This window comes from Pholcus phalangioides, unplaced genomic scaffold (genome assembly GCF_987345545.1).
Source record: "Pholcus phalangioides strain wild (caught in Gottingen) unplaced genomic scaffold, Ppha-v1.0 ptg000040l_1, whole genome shotgun sequence".
In the NCBI taxonomy this organism is placed as follows: Eukaryota; Metazoa; Arthropoda; class Arachnida; order Araneae; family Pholcidae; genus Pholcus; species Pholcus phalangioides.
This window is the reverse complement of record NW_028301626.1, coordinates 7,797,510-7,813,478: the sequence shown is the minus strand read 5'-3', so window position 1 is coordinate 7,813,478 and position 15,969 is coordinate 7,797,510.

The following is a 15,969-nucleotide window of genomic DNA, read 5'->3' as shown; positions in this document are numbered from 1 at the left end:
AGTAAAGGTATGTGGAATATTGGAAACTAGTTTGCGTTCCCTTATTTGTACAGAAGTAGCTTGATTGGTCATTGCGGGATTCGAATCCGGGTCGTCAGGCTGAGAGTGAGGTATCTTTACCACTCGACTACACAGAACGTCTTATAACTGGGTTTAGGAAGACTGTAAAGGTAAGTGGAATATCTGAAACTAGTTTGACTTCCGTATTTGTAAAGAAGAAGCGTGATTATTCATTGCGGGATTTGAACCTGAGTCGTCAGGACGAGAGTCAGATATCTTAACCACTCGACTACACAGCACGTCTTATACCTGGGTTTAGGAAGACTGTAAAGGTATTTGGAATATTGGAAACTAGTTTGAGTTCCGTATTTGTACAGAAGAAGCGTGATTATTCATTAAGGGATTCGAACCCGGGTCGTCAGGATGAGAGTCAGGTATCTTTACCACTCGACTACACAGCACATCTCAAAACTGGGTTTAGGAAGACTGTAAAGGTATTTGGAATCTAGTTTGAGTTCCGTATTTGTACAGAAGTAGATCGATTGGTCATTCCGGGATTCGAACCTGAGTCGTCAGGACGAGAGTCAGATATCTTAACCACTCGACTACACAGCACGTCCTAAAACTGGGTTTAGGAAGACTGTAAAGGTAAGTGGAATATTGGAAACTAGTTTGAGTTCCGTATTTGTGAAGAAGAAGCGTGATTATTCATTGCGGGATTTGAACCCGTGTCGTCAGGATGAGTGTTAGGTATCTTTACCACTCGACTACACAGCACATCTCAAAACTGGGTTTAGGAGGACAGTAAAGGTATGTGGAATATTGGAAACTAGTTTGAGTTCCGTATTTGTACAGAAGAAGCGTGATTGGTCATTGCGGGATTCGAACCCGGGTCGTCAGGATGAGAGTCAGGTATATTTACCACTCGACTACACAGCACATCTCAAAACTGGGTTTAGGAAGACTGTAAAGCTATGTGGAATATTGGAAACTAGTTTGCGTTCCGTATTTGTACAGAAGTAGCTTGATTGGTCATTGCGGGATTCGAACCCGGGTCGTCAGGACGAGAGTCAGATATCTTAACCACTCGACTACACAGCACATCTCAAAACTGGGTTTAGGAAGAGAGTAAAAGTATGGGGAATATTGGAAACTAGTTTGAGTTCCGTATTTGTACAGAAGAAGCGTGATTGGTCATTGCGGGATTCGAACCCGGGTCGTCAGGATGAGAGTCAGGTATATTTACCACTCGACTACACAGCACATCTGAAAACTGATTTAGGAAGACTGTAAAGGTATTTGGAATATTGGAAACTAGTTTGAGTTCCGTATTTGTACAGAAGTAGCTTGATTGGTCATTCCGGGATTCGTACCCGTGTGGTCAGGATGAGAGCCAGATATCTTAACTACTCGACTACACAGCACACCTCAAAACTGGGTTTAGGAAGACTGTAAAGGTATGTGGAATAATTGAAACTAGTTTGAGTTCCGTATTTGTACAGAAGAAGTGTGATTATTCATTGCGGGATTCGAACCAGGGTCGTCAGGTATCTTTACCACTCGACTACACAGCACATCTCAAAACTGGTTTAGGAAGACTGTAAAGCTATGTGGAATATTGGAAACTAGTTTGAGTTCCGTATTTGTACAGAAAAAGCGTGATTGGTCATTCCGGGATTCGAACCCGGGTCGTCAGGACGAGAGTCAGATATCTTAACTACTCGACTACATAGAACGTCTTATAACTGGGTTTAGGAAGACAGTAAAGGTATGTGGAATATTGGAAACTAGTTTGCGTTCCCTTATTTGTACAGAAGTAGCTTGATTGGTCATTGCGGGATTCGAATCCGGGTCGTCAGGATGAGAGTGAGGTATCTTTACCACTCGACTACACATCACGTCTTATAACTGGGTTTAGGAAGACTGTAAAGGTAAGTGGAATATTGGAAACTAGTTTGAGTTCCGTATTTGTAAAGAAGAAGCGTGATTATTCATTGCGGGATTTGAACCTGAGTCGTCAGGACGAGAGTCAGATATCTTAACCACTCGACTACACAGCACGTCTTATAACTGGGTTTAGGAAGACTGTAAAGGTATTTGGAATATTGGAAACTAGTTTGAGTTCCGTATTTGTAAAGAAGAAGCGTGATTATTCATTGCGGGATTTGAACCTGAGTCGTCAGGACGAGAGTCAGATATCTTAACCACTCGACTACACAGCACGTCTTTTAACTGGGTTTAGGAAGACTGTAAAAGTATTTGGAATATTGGAAACTAGTTTGAGTTCCGTATTTGTACAGAAGAAGCGTGATTATTCATTACGGGATTCGAACCCGGGTCGTCAGGACGAGAGTCAGATATCTTAACCACTCGACTACACAGCACGTCTTATATCTGGGTTTAGGAAGACAGTAAAGGTATGTGGAATATTGGAAACTAGTTTGAGTTGCGTATTTGTACGAAAGTAGCTTGATTGGTCATTGCGGGCTTCGAACCCAGGTCGTCAGGACGAGAGCCAGATATCTTAACCACTCGACTACACAGAACGTCTTATAACTGGGTTTAGGAAGACAGTAAAGGTATGTGGAATATTGGAAACTAGTTTGCGTTCCGTATTTGTACAGAAGTAGCTTGATTGGTCATTGCGGGATTCGAACCCGGGTCGTCAGGACGAGAGTCAGATATCTTAACCACTCGACTACACAGAACGTCTTATAACTGGGTTTAGGAAGACAGTAAAGGTATGTGGAATATTGGAAACTAGTTTGAGTTCCGTATTTGTACGGAAGTAGCTTGATTGGTCATTGCGGGTTTCGAATCCGGGTCGTCAGGATGAGTGTTAGGTATCTTTACCACTCGACTACACAGCACATCTGAAAACTGATTTAGGAAGACTGTAAAGGTATTTGGAATATTGGAAACTAGTTTGGGTTCCGTATTTGTACAGAAGTAGCTTGATTGGTCATTCCGGGATTCGAACCTGAGTCGTCAGGACGAGAGTCAGATATCTTAACTACTCGACTACACAGCACACCTCAAAACTGGGTTTAGGAAGACTGTAAAGGTATGTGGAATAATTGAAACTAGTTTGAGTTCCGTATTTGTACAGAAGAAGCGTGATTATTCATTGCGGGATTCGAACCAGGGTCGTCAGGTATCTTTACCACTCGACTACACAGCACATCTCAAAACTGGTTTAGGAAGACTGTAAAGCTATGTGGAATATTGGAAACTAGTTTGAGTTCCGTATTTGTACAGAAAAAGCGTGATTGGTCATTCCGGGATTCGAACCCGGGTCGTCAGGACGAGAGTCAGATATCTTAACTACTCGACTACACAGAACGTCTTATAACTGGGTTTAGGAAGACAGTAAAGGTATGTGGAATATTGGAAACTAGTTTGCGTTCCCTTATTTGTACAGAAGTAGCTTGATTGGTCATTGCGGGATTCGAATCCGGGTCGTCAGGCTGAGAGTGAGGTATCTTTACCACTCGACTACACAGAACGTCTTATAACTGGGTTTAGGAAGACTGTAAAGGTAAGTGGAATATCTGAAACTAGTTTGACTTCCGTATTTGTAAAGAAGAAGCGTGATTATTCATTGCGGGATTTGAACCTGAGTCGTCAGGACGAGAGTCAGATATCTTAACCACTCGACTACACAGCACGTCTTATACCTGGGTTTAGGAAGACTGTAAAGGTATTTGGAATATTGGAAACTAGTTTGCGTTCCGTATTTGTACAGAAGTAGCTTGATTGGTCATTGCGGGATTCGAATCCGGGTCGTCAGGACGAGATTCAGATATCTTAACCACTCGACTACACAGCACGTCTTATAACTGGGTTTAGGAAGACAGTAAAGTTATGTGGAATATTGGAAACTAGTTTGAGTTCCGTATTTGTACAGAAGAAGCGTGATTATTCATTAAGGGATTCGAACCCGGGTCGTCAGGATGAGAGTCAGGTATCTTTACCACTCGACTACACAGCACATCTCAAAACTGGGTTTAGGAAGACTGTAAAGGTATTTGGAATCTAGTTTGAGTTCCGTATTTGTACAGAAGTAGCTCGATTGGTCATTCCGGGATTCGAACCTGAGTCGTCAGGACGAGAGTCAGATATCTTAACCACTCGACTACACAGCACGTCCTAAAACTGGGTTTAGGAAGACTGTAAAGGTAAGTGGAATATTGGAAACTAGTTTGAGTTCCGTATTTGTGAAGAAGAAGCGTGATTATTCATTGCGGGATTTGAACCCGTGTCGTCAGGATGAGTGTTAGGTATCTTTACCACTCGACTACACAGCACATCTCAAAACTGGGTTTAGGAGGACAGTAAAGGTATGTGGAATATTGGAAACTAGTTTGAGTTCCGTATTTGTACAGAAGAAGCGTGATTGGTCATTGCGGGATTCGAACCCGGGTCGTCAGGATGAGAGTCAGGTATATTTACCACTCGACTACACAGCACATCTCAAAACTGGGTTTAGGAAGACTGTAAAGGTATGTGGAATATTGGAAACTAGTTTGAGTTCCGTATTTGTACAGAAGCGTGATTATTCATTACGGGATTCGAACCCGGGTCGTCAGGACGAGAGTCAGATATCTTAACCACTCGACTACACAGCACGTCTTATAACTGGGTTTAGGAAGACAGTAAAGTTATGTGGAATATTGGAAACTAGTTTGAGTTCCGTATTTGTACAGAAGAAGCGTGATTATTCATTACGGGATTCGAACCCGGGTCGTCAGGATGAGAGTCAGGTATCTTTACCACTCGACTACACAGCACATCTCAAAACTGGGTTTAGGAAGACTGTAAAGGTATTTGGAATCTAGTTTGAGTTCCGTATTTGTACAGAAGTAGCTCGATTGGTCATTCCGGGATTCGAACCTGAGTCGTCAGGACGAGAGTCAGATATCTTAACCACTCGACTACACAGCACGTCCTAAAACTGGGTTTAGGAAGACTGTAAAGGTAAGTGGAATATTGGAAACTAGTTTGAGTTCCGTATTTGTGAAGAAGAAGCGTGATTATTCATTGCGGGATTTGAACCCGTGTCGTCAGGATGAGTGTTAGGTATCTTTACCACTCGACTACACAGCACATCTCAAAACTGGGTTTAGGAGGACAGTAAAGGTATGTGGAATATTGGAAACTAGTTTGAGTTCCGCATTTGTACAGAAGAAGCGTGATTGGTCATTGCGGGATTCGAACCCGGGTCGTCAGGATGAGAGTCAGGTATATTTACCACTCGACTACACAGCACATCTCAAAACTGGGTTTAGGAAGACTGTAAAGGTATGTGGAATATTGGAAACTAGTTTGAGTTCCGTATTTGTACAGAAGTAGCTTGATTGGTCATTCCGGGATTCGTACCCGTGTGGTCAGGATGAGAGCCAGATATCTTAACTACTCGACTACACAGCACACCTCAAAACTGGGTTTAGGAAGACTGTAAAGGTATGTGGAATAATTGAAACTAGTTTGAGTTCCGTATTTGTACAGAAGAAGCGTGATTATTCATTGCGGGATTCGAACCAGGGTCGTCAGGTATCTTTACCACTCGACTACACAGCACATCTCAAAACTGGTTTAGGAAGACTGTAAAGCTATGTGGAATATTGGAAACTAGTTTGAGTTCCGTATTTGTACAGAAAAAGCGTGATTGGTCATTCCGGGATTCGAACCCGGGTCGTCAGGACGAGAGTCAGATATCTTAATTACTCGACTACACAGAACGTCTTATAACTGGGTTTAGGAAGACAGTAAAGGTATGTGGAATATTGGAAACTAGTTTGCGTTCCCTTATTTGTACAGAAGTAGCTTGATTGGTCATTGCAGGATTCGAATCCGGGTCGTCAGGATGAGAGTGAGGTATCTTTACCACTCGACTACACATCACGTCTTATAACTGGGTTTAGGAAGACTGTAAAGGTAAGTGGAATATTGGAAACTCGTTTGAGTTCCGTATTTGTAAAGAAGAAGCGTGATTATTGCATTGCGGGATTTGAACCTGAGTCGTCAGGACGAGAGTCAGATGTCTTAACCACTCGACTACACAGCACGTCTTATAACTGGGTTTAGGAAGACAGTAAAGGTATGTGGAATATTGGAAACTAGTTTGCGTTCCGTATTTGTACAGAAGTAGCTTGATTGGTCATTGCGGGATTCGAACCTGAGTCGTCAGGACGAGAGTCAGATATCTCAACCACTCGACTACACAGAACGTCTTATAACTGGGTTTAGGAAGACAGTAAAGGTATGTGGAATATTGGAAAGTAGTTTGAGTTCCGTATTTATACAGAAGTAGCTTGATTGGTCATTGCGGGATTTGAACCTGAGTCGTCAGGACGAGAGTCAGATATCTTAACCACTCGACTACACAGCACGTCTTATAACTGGGTTTAGGAAGACTGTAAAGGTATTTGGAATATTGGAAACTAGTTTGAGTTCCGTATTTGTACAGAAGAAGCGTGATTATTCATTACGGGATTCGAACCCGGGTCGTCAGGACGAGAGTCAGATATCTTAACCACTCGACTACACAGCACGTCTTATAACTGGGTTTAAGAAGACAGTAAAGTTATGTGGAATATTGGAAACTAGTTTGAGTTCCGTATTTGTACAGAAGAAGCGTGATTATTCATTACGGGATTCGAACCAGGGTCGTCAGGTATCTTTACCACTCGACTACACAGCACATCTCAAAACTGGTTTAGGAAGACTGTAAAGCTATGTGGAATATTGGAAACTAGTTTGAGTTCCGTATTTGTACAGAAGTAGCTCGATTGGCCATTTCCAGAATTTGAACCTGAGTCGTCAGGACGAGAGTCAGATATCTCAACCACTGGACTACACAGCACGTCTTATAACTGGGTTTAGGATGACTGTAAAGGTATTTGGAATATTGGAAACTAGTTTGAGTTCCGTATTTGTACAGAAGAAGCGTGATTATTCATTACGGGATTCGAACCCGGGTCGTCAGGACGAGAGTCAGATATCTTAACCACTCGACTACACAGCACGTCTTATAACTGGGTTTAGGAAGACAGTAAAGGTATGTGGAATATTGGAAACTAGTTTGAGTTCCGTATTTGTACGGAACTAGCTTTATTGGTCATTGCGGGATTCGAACCCAGGTCGTCAGGACGAGAGCCAGATATCTTAACCACTCGACTACACAGAACGTCTTATAACTGGGTTTAGGAAGACAGTAAAGGTATGTGGAATATTGGAAACTAGTTTGCGTTCCGTATTTGTACAGAAGTAGCTTGATTGGTCATTGCGGGATTCGAACCCGGGTCGTCAGGACGAGAGTCAGATATCTTAACCACTCGACTACACAGCACGCTTTATAACTGGGTTTAGGAAGACTGTGAAGCTATGTGGAATATTGGAAACTAGTTTGAGTTCCGTATTTGTACAGAAGTAGCTTGATTGGTCATTCCGGGATTCGTACCCGTGTGGTCAGGATGAGAGCCAGATATCTTAACTACTCGACTACACAGCACACCTCAAAACTGGGTTTAGGAAGACTGTAAAGGTATGTGGAATAATTGAAACTAGTTTGAGTTCCGTATTTGTACAGAAGAAGCGTGATTATTCATTGCGGGATTCGAACCAGGGTCGTCAGGTATCTTTACCACTCGACTACACAGCATATCTCAAAACTGGTTTAGGAAGACTGTAAAGCTATGTGGAATATTGGAAACTAGTTTGAGTTCCGTATTTGTACAGAAAAAGCGTGATTGGTCATTCCGGGATTCGAACCCGGGTCGTCAGGACGAGAGTCAGATATCTTAACTACTCGACTACACAGAACGTCTTATAACTGGGTTTAGGAAGACAGTAAAGGTATGTGGAATATTGGAAACTAGTTTGCGTTCCCTTATTTGTACAGAAGTAGCTTGATTGGTCATTGCGGGATTCGAATCCGGGTCGTCAGGACGAGAGCCAGATATCTTAACTACTCGACTACACATAACGTCTCATAACTGGGTTTAGGAAGACTGTAAAGGTATTTGGAATATTGGAAACTAGTTTGAGTTCCGTATTTGTAAAGAAGAAGCGTGATTATACATTGCGGGATTTGAACCTGAGTCGTCAGGACGAGAGTCAGATATCTTAACCACTCGACTACACAGCACGTCTTATAACTGGGTTTAGGAAGACTGTAAAGGTATTTGGAATATTGGAAACTAGTTTGAGTTCCGTATTTGTAAAGAAGAAGCGTGATTATTCATTGCGGGATTTGAACCTGAGTCGTCAGGACGAGAGTCAGATATCTTAACCACTCGACTACACAGCACGTCTTATAACTGGGTTTAGGAAGACTGTAAAAGTATTTGGAAAATTGGAAACTAGTTTGGGATCCGTATTTGTACAGAAGAAGCGTGATTATTCATTACGGGATTCGAACCCGGGTCGTCAGGACGAGAGTCAGATATCTTAACCACTCGACTACACAGCACTTCTTATAACTGGGTTTAGGAAGACAGTAAAGTTATGTGGAATATTGGAAACTAGTTTGAGTTCCGTATTTGTACAGAAGAAGCGTGATTGTTCATTACGGGATTCGAACCCGGGTCGTCAGGACGAGAGTCAGATATCTTAATAACTCGACTACACAGAACGTCTTATAACTGGGTTTAGGAAGACTGTAAAGTTATTTGGAATATTGGAAACTAGTTTGAGTTCCGTATTTGTTAAGAAGAAGCGTGATTATTCATTGCGGGAATCGAACCCGGGTCGTCAGGATGAGAGTCAGGTATCTTTACCACTCGACTACACAGCACATCTCAAAACTGGGTTTAGGAAGACTGTAAAGGTATTTGGAATCTAGTTTGAGTTCTGTATTTGTACAGAAGTAGCTCGATTGGTCATTCCGGGATTCGAACCTGAGTCGTCAGGACGAGAGTCAGATATCTTAACCACTCGACTACACAGTACGTCCTAAAACTGGGTTTAGGAAGACTGTAAAGGTAAGTGGAATATTGGAAACTAGTTTGAGTTCCGTATTTGTGAAGAAGAAGCGTGATTGGTCATTGCGGGATTCGAATCCGGGTCGTCAGGATGAGAGTGAGGTATCTTTACCACTCGACTACACAGCACGTCTTATAACTGGGTTTAGGAAGACTGTAAAGCTATGTGGAATATTGGAAACTAGTTTGCGTTCCGTATTTGTACAGAAGTAGCTTGATTGGTCATTGCGGGATTCGAACCCGGGTCGTCAGGACGAGAGTCAGATATCTTAACCACTCGACTACACAGAACTTCTTATAACTGGGTTTAGGAAGACAGTAAAGGTATGTGGAATATTGGAAACTAGTTTGCGTTCCGTATTTGTACAGAAGTAGCTTGATTGGTCATTGCGGGATTCGAACCCGGGTCGTCAGGACGAGAGTCAGATATCTTAACCACTCGACTACACAGAACGTCTTATAACTGGGTTTAGGAAGACGGTAAAGGTATGTGGAATATTGGAAAGTAGTTTGAGTTCCGTATATATACAGAAGTAGCTTGATTGGTCATTGCGGGATTCGAACCCGGGTCGTCAGGACGAGAGCCAGATATCTTAACCACTCGACTACACAGAACGTCTTATAACTGGGTTTAGGAAGACAGTAAAGGTATGTGGAATATTGGAAACTAGTTTGCGTTCCGTATTTGTACAGAAGTAGCTTGATTGGTCATTGCGGGATTCGAATCCGGGTCGTCCAGGACGAGAGTCAGATATCTTAACCACTCGACTACACAGCACATCTCAAAACTGGGTTTAGGAAGACAGTAAAGGTATGTGGAATATTGGAAACTAGTTTGAGTTCCGTATTTGTACAGAAGAAGCGTGATTGGTCATTGCGGGATTCGAACCTGAGTCGTCAGGACGAGAGTCAGAAATCTTAACCACTCGACTACACAGAACGTCTTATAACTGGGTTTAGGAAGACTGTAAAGGTATTTGGAATATTGGAAACTAGTTTGCGTTCCGTATTTGTACAGAAGTAGCTTGATTGGTCATTGCGGGATTCGAATCCGGGTCGTCAGGACGAGAGTCAAATATCTTAACCACTCGACTACACAGCACATCTCAAAACTGGGTTTAGGAAGACAGTAAAGGTATGTGGAATATTGGAAACTAGTTTGAGTTCCGTATTTGTACAGAAGAAGCGTGATTGGTGATTCCGGGATTCGAACCCGGGTCGTCAGGACGAGAGTCAGATATCTTAACCCCTCGACTACACAGCACATCTTATAACTGGGTTTAGGAAGACTGTAAAGGTATTTGGAATATTGGAAACTAGTTTGAGTTCCGTATTTGTACAGAAGTAGCTCGATTGGTCATTCCGGGATTCGAACCTGAGTCGTCAGGACGAGAGTCAGATATCTTAACCACTCGACTACACAGCACGCTTTATAACTGGGTTTAGGAAGACTGTGAAGCTATGTGGAATATTGGAAACTAGTTTGAGTTCCGTATTTGTACAGAAGTAGCTTGATTGGTCATTCCGGGATTCGTACCCGTGTGGTCAGGATGAGAGCCAGATATCTTAACTACTCGACTACACAGCACACCTCAAAACTGGGTTTAGGAGGACTGTAAAGGTATGTGGAATAATTGAAACTAGTTTGAGTTCCGTATTTGTACAGAAGAAGCGTGATTATTCATTGCGGGATTCGAACCAGGGTCGTCAGGATGAGTGCCAGATATCTTAACCACTCGACTACACAGCACGTTTTATAACTGGGTTTAGGAAGACAGTAATGGTATTTGGAATATTGGAAACTAGTTTGAGTTCCGTATTTGTACAGAAGTAGCTCGATTGATCATTCCGGGATTCGAACCTGAGTCGTCAGGACGAGAGTCAGATATCTTAACCACTCGACTACACAGCACGCTTTATAACTGGGTTTAGGAAGACCGTGAAGCTATGTGGAATATTGGAAACTAGTTTGAGTTCCGTATTTGTACAGAAGTAGCTTGATTGGTCATTCCGGGATTCGTACTCGTGTGGTCAGGATGAGAGCCAGATATCTTAACTACTCGACTACACAGCACACCTCAAAACTGGGTTTAGGAAGACTGTAAAGGTATGTGGAATAATTGAAACTAGTTTGAGTTCCGTATTTGTACAGAAGAAGCGTGATTATTCATTACGGGATTCAAACCCGGGTCGTAAGGACGAGAGTCAGATATCTTAACCACTCGACTACACAGCACATCTCAAAACTGGGTTTAGGAAGACTGTAAAGCTATGTGGATTATTGGAAACTAGTTTGAGTTCCGTATTTGTACAGAAGTAGCTCAATTGGTCATTCCGGGATTCGAACCCGGGTCGTCAGGACGAGAGTCAGATATCTTAACTACTCGACTACACAGCACATCTCAAAACTGGGTTTAGGAAGACTGTAAAGCTATGTGGAATATTGGAAACTAGTTTGAGTTCCGTATATGTACTGAAGCAGCGTGATTGGTCATTTCCAGAATTTGAACCCGTGTCGTCAGGATGAGTGTTAGGTATCTTTACCACTCGACTACACAGCACATCTCAAAACTGGGTTTAGGAAGACTGTAAAGCTTTGTGGAATATTGGAAACTAGTTTGCGTTCCGTATTTCTACAGAAGTAGCTTGATTGGTCATTGCGGGATTCGAACCCGGGTCGTCAGGACGAGAGTCAGATATCTTAACCACTCGACTACACAGAACGTCTTATAACTGGGTTTAGGAAGACAGTAAAGGTATGTGGAATATTGGAAACTAGTTTGAGTTCCGTATTTGTACGGAAGTAGCTTGATTGGTCATTGCGGGATTCGAACCCGGGTCGTCAGGACGAGAGCCAGATATCTTAACCACTCGACTACACAGAACGTCTTACAACTGGGTTTAGGAAGACTGTAAAGCTATGTGGAATATTGGAAACTAGTTTGAGTTCCGTATATGTACTGAAGCAGCGTGATTGGTCATTTCCAGAATTTGAACCCGTGTCGTCAGGATGAGTGTTAGGTATCTTTACCACTCGACTACACAGCACATCTCAAAACTGGGTTTAGGAAGACTGTAAAGCTTTGTGGAATATTGGAAACTAGTTTGCGTTCCGTATTTCTACAGAAGTAGCTTGATTGGTCATTGCGGGATTCGAATCCGGGTCGTCAGGATGAGTGTTAGGTATCTTTACCACTCGACTACACAGCACATCTCAAAACTGGGTTTAGGAAGACAGTAAAGGTATGTGGAATATTGGAAACTAGTTTGAGTTCCGTATTTGTACAGAAGAAGCGTGATTGGTCATTGCGGGATTCGAACCCGGGTCGTCAGGATGAGAGTCAGGTATATTTACCACTCGACTACACAGCACATCTGAAAACTGGGTTTAGGAAGACTGTAAAGGTATTTGGAATATTGGAAACTAGTTTGAGTTCCGTATTTGTACAGAAGTAGCTCGATTGATCATTCCGGGATTCGAACCTGAGTCGTCAGGACGAGAGTCAGATATCTTAACCACTCGACTACACAGCACGCTTTATAACTGGGTTTAGGAAGACTGTGAAGCTATGTGGAATATTGGAAACTAGTTTGAGTTCCGTATTTGTACAGAAGTAGCTTGATTGGTCATTCCGGGATTCGTACCCGTGTGGTCAGGATGAGAGCCAGATATCTTAACTACTCGACTACACAGCACACCTCAAAACTGGGTTTAGGAAGACTGTAAAGGTATGTGGAATAATTGAAACTAGTTTGAGTTCCGTATTTGTACAGAAGAAGCGTGATTATTCATTGCGGGATTCGAACCAGGGTCGTCAGGTATCTTTAACACTCGACTACACAGCACATCTCAAAACTGGTTTAGGAAGACTGTAAAGCTATGTGGAATATTGGAAACTAGTTTGAGTTCCGTATTTGTACAGAAAAAGCGTGATTGGTCATTCCGGGATTCGATCCCGGGTCGTCAGGACGAGAGTCAGATATCTTAACTACTCGACTACACAGAACGTCTTATAACTGGGTTTAGGAAGACAGTAAAGGTATGTGGAATATTGGAAACTAGTTTGCGTTCCCTTATTTTACAGAAGTAGCTTGATTGGTCATTGCGGGATTCGAATCCGGGTCGTCAGGATGAGAGTGAGGTATCTTTACCACTCGACTACACATCACGTCTTATAACTGGGTTTAGGAAGACTGTAAAGGTATGTGGAATATTGGAAACTAGTTTGCGTTCCGTATTTGTACAGAAGTAGCTTGATTGGTCATTGCGGGATTCGAATCCGGGTCGTCCAGGACGAGAGTCAGATATCTTAACCACTCGACTACACAGCACATCTCAAAACTGGGTTTAGGAAGACAGTAAAGGTATGTGGAATATTGGAAACTAGTTTGAGTTCCGTATTTGTACAGAAGAAGCGTGATTGGTCATTGCGGGATTCGAACCTGAGTCGTCAGGACGAGAGTCAGAAATCTTAACCACTCGACTACACAGAACGTCTTATAACTGGGTTTAGGAAGACTGTAAAGGTATTTGGAATATTGGAAACTAGTTTGCGTTCCGTATTTGTACAGAAGTAGCTTGATTGGTCATTGCGGGATTCGAATCCGGGTCGTCAGGACGAGAGTCAAATATCTTAACCACTCGACTACACAGCACATCTCAAAACTGGGTTTAGGAAGACAGTAAAGGTATGTGGAATATTGGAAACTAGTTTGAGTTCCGTATTTGTACAGAAGAAGCGTGATTGGTGATTCCGGGATTCGAACCCGGGTCGTCAGGACGAGAGTCAGATATCTTAACCCCTCGACTACACAGCACATCTTATAACTGGGTTTAGGAAGACTGTAAAGGTATTTGGAATATTGGAAACTAGTTTGAGTTCCGTATTTGTACAGAAGTAGCTCGATTGGTCATTCCGGGATTCGAACCTGAGTCGTCAGGACGAGAGTCAGATATCTTAACCACTCGACTACACAGCACGCTTTATAACTGGGTTTAGGAAGACTGTGAAGCTATGTGGAATATTGGAAACTAGTTTGAGTTCCGTATTTGTACAGAAGTAGCTTGATTGGTCATTCCGGGATTCGTACCCGTGTGGTCAGGATGAGAGCCAGATATCTTAACTACTCGACTACACAGCACACCTCAAAACTGGGTTTAGGAGGACTGTAAAGGTATGTGGAATAATTGAAACTAGTTTGAGTTCCGTATTTGTACAGAAGAAGCGTGATTATTCATTGCGGGATTCGAACCAGGGTCGTCAGGATGAGTGCCAGATATCTTAACCACTCGACTACACAGCACGTTTTATAACTGGGTTTAGGAAGACAGTAATGGTATTTGGAATATTGGAAACTAGTTTGAGTTCCGTATTTGTACAGAAGTAGCTCGATTGGTCATTTCCAGAATTCGAACCTGAGTCGTCAGGACGAGAGTCAGATATCTTAACCACTGGACTACACAGCACGTCTTATAACTGGGTTTAGGAAGACTGTAAAGGTATTTGGAATATTGGAAACTAGTTTGAGTTCCGTATTTGTACAGAAGAAGCGTGATTATTCATTACGGGATTCGAACCCGGGTCGTCAGGACGAGAGTCAGATATCTTAACCACTCGACTACACAGCACGTCTTATAACTGGGTTTAAGAAGACAGTAAAGTTATGTGGAATATTGGAAACTAGTTTGAGTTCCGTATTTGTACAGAAGAAGCGTGATTATTCATTACGGGATTCAAACCCGGGTCGTCAGGACGAGAGTCAGATATCTTAACCACTCGACTACACAGCACATCTCAAAACTGGGTTTAGGAAGACTGTAAAGCTATGTGGATTATTGGAAACTAGTTTGAGTTCCGTATTTGTACAGAAGTAGCTCAATTGGTCATTCCGGGATTCGAACCCGGGTCGTCAGGACGAGAGCCAGATATCTTAACCACTCGACTACACAGGACGTCTTATAACTGGGTTTAGGAAGACAGTAAATTTATGTGGAATATTCGAAACTAGTTTGCGTTCCGTATTTGTACAGAAGTAGCTTGATTGGTCATTGCGGGATTCGAATCCGGGTCGTCAGGATGAGAGTGAGGTATCTTTACCACTCGACTACACAGCACGTCTTATAACTGGGTTTAGGAAGACTGTAAAGCTATGTGGAATATTGGAAACTAGTTTGTGTTCCGTATTTGTACAGAAGTAGCTTGATTGGTCATTGCGGGATTCGAACCCGGGTCGTCAGGACGAGAGTCAGATATCTTAACCACTCGACTACACAGAACTTCTTATAACTGGGTTTAGGAAGACAGTAAAGGTATGTGGAATATTGGAAACTAGTTTGCGTTCCGTATTTGTACAGAAGTAGCTTGATTGGTCATTGCGGGATTCGAACCCGGGTCGTCAGGACGAGAGTCAGATATCTTAACCACTCGACTACACAGAACGTCTTATAACTGGGTTTAGGAAGACGGTAAAGGTATGTGGAATATTGGAAAGTAGTTTGAGTTCCGTATTTATACAGAAGTAGCTTGATTGGTCATTGCGGGATTCGAACCCGGGTCGTCAGGACGAGAGCCAGATATCTTAACCACTCGACTACACAGAACGTCTTATAACTGGGTTTAGGAAGACAGTAAAGGTATGTGGAATATTGGAAACTAGTTTGAGTTCCGTATTTGTAAAGAAGAAGCGTGATTATTGCATTGCGGGATTTGAACCTGAGTCGTCAGGACGAGAGTGAGATATCTTAACCACTCGACTACACAGCACGTCTTATAACTGGGTTTAGGAAGACTGTAAAGGTATGTGGAATATTGGAAACTAGTTTGAGTTCCGTATTTATACAGAAGTAGCTTGATTGGTCATTGCGGGATTTGAACCTGAGTCGTCAGGACGAGAGCCAGATATCTTAACCACTCGACTACACAGCACGTCTTATAACTGGGTTTAGGAAGACAGTAAAGGTATGTGGAATATTGGAAACTAGTTT